This window comes from Arachis hypogaea, chromosome 10 (assembly GCF_003086295.3).
Source record: "Arachis hypogaea cultivar Tifrunner chromosome 10, arahy.Tifrunner.gnm2.J5K5, whole genome shotgun sequence".
Taxonomy (NCBI): domain Eukaryota; kingdom Viridiplantae; phylum Streptophyta; class Magnoliopsida; order Fabales; family Fabaceae; genus Arachis; species Arachis hypogaea.
Window position 1 is genome coordinate 86,252,472 of NC_092045.1, and position 2,067 is coordinate 86,254,538.

Genomic DNA, 2,067 nt, shown 5'->3' on the forward strand with positions numbered 1-2,067 from the left:
CTTCAAACTCCTGAGGGCGGGGCGTTAGTGACAGACGCAAAAGAATCACTGGATTCTATTCCGGCTGATTGAGAACCGACAGATGAATTCCGCTATGCTGTGACAGAGCATATGCAAATCGCTTTCACTGAGAGGATGGGAGGTAGCCACTGACAACGGTGAAACCCTTGCTTAAGCTTGCCATGGAAAGGAGTAAGAAGGATTGGATGAAGGCAGTAGGAAAGCAGAGAGACGGAAGGGAAGGCATCTTCATGCGCTTATCTGAAGCTCCTACCAATGAATTACATAAGTATCTCTATCTTTACCTTTGTGTTATTTTCGTTCATCCCATATACATTTGAGTTTGCCTGACTAAGATTTACAAGATGACCATAGCTTGCTTCAATACTAACAATCTCCGTGGATCGACCCTTACTCGCGTAAGGTTTATTACTTGGACGACCCAGTACACTTGCTGGTTAGTTGTGCGAAGTTGTGTAATGCCATGTATGAGCTACCACGTTTTTGAGCCATTACCGGGATTATGAGAGTTGTGAAAAGTATTGTTCACAATTTCGCGCACCAGACACTACCTAAAAAGTGTTGGATATGACTAAAAGACCGAACAGTGAAGACAAACAAGTCGGAAGAAGGCTGAAAAGTCCCATCAACAAACAAAAAGGGAAAGACTAGACTTGCACAAGGAGAAACTACTCAGAATCGACCAAAGTCAGGATGCTTGAGCACGACTTCCTCAAAAAGATCGAAGCTCTGAAAGCACGATCTCACGAAAAGGTCCGAACTCAAGCAGGGGCACTGTTCATGCATCGGTTCGAGCTATAAAAGACCGGGTTGGCCGACCTCTTAGAAGGTTGGCCCATGACCGTCCTCTTGAAGGTTAGCCCATTATCGACCCCTTCTCAAAGAGCTCGGCCAATCGCCAAAAGAGGCCCAAGCAGGCCCAAACGAAGGGACACAGCCCAAATCTAAAGGCGCAAAGCTAAAGAAAGATAAGGCGGTTTCCTTAAAGATAAGATGACTCACTCAAAGATAAGATAAGATAATTATCTTATCTCCAGAAAGGTTACTCCACACTATTATAAATACACTGGAGCACCCAGGTATAACTCATACTCTGATTCTACTAAAAAACTGCTTAATACCCTTGCTAACTTAAGCATCGGAGTCCCTTGCAGGTACCCCCACCCTCCGGTGACGAAGAATCAACATCACCTCCAAATCCAACCAGTCGGACATAGCGGCTTCGGCCACCATCATCAAGTCGGACACAACAGCTCCGACCAGTACAGAAGACTCGTCTGAGATCGACTACAGTTTCAGGTAACCCTCAGAACATATTCATCTCCAACGTTACAAAATATTATAAAATATCATTTTGTCTATGAATGATATTTGACGAATAATTTTTCCCTTAAGGTCTTTACTATTTCTTAACATTCCTATGAAACTATTCACTCTCTCATTCACTTTGCATTCGCATAAGCTATGCAGACACTGATGTTTCATCTTTAATGATGTCTAATAGAAATTATCTTATGTGGGGGGTTTAGTGCTTTTATTTCGATTGCTTAGCAAGCTTCTAGAAGTTGGTCGTTTCACTGTTGCAACGCGCTTGAGGTATGAATGCTACATTGCATTTCATGAGTATGTTGATTTAGTCAAGTTTTGTTTACAACAGTTGCAATTTAGGGTGTGTTTTTGTCAAGTTTGTATTTAATAGTGTTGTAAGTAATTCTACAAGTGCTAAAATTGCGAGGGGTTTGGTATAATCATTTTTTTTATTTTTGCATACTAATAGGAATTTAGGAGAAGGTGATGGAAAGATTTAATCTGATTGCAGTATGATAATGGACCATTGCAGTATCTAGGAGGAAAAACAATAGTGATTGTAGATATTAAGAGTGATTGCTAGTCTATATTTGAGGCATATGCAGAGTTAAGGCAATTTGGGTAATAGATTCCAGCATATCAACTTTATGGTATAAAGATCCAATAGTTGAATAATTGGAGGAAATTTGAAATTATTTGCTGCTGATAAAGATGCACTCGTGATGTGTAGAATAACGG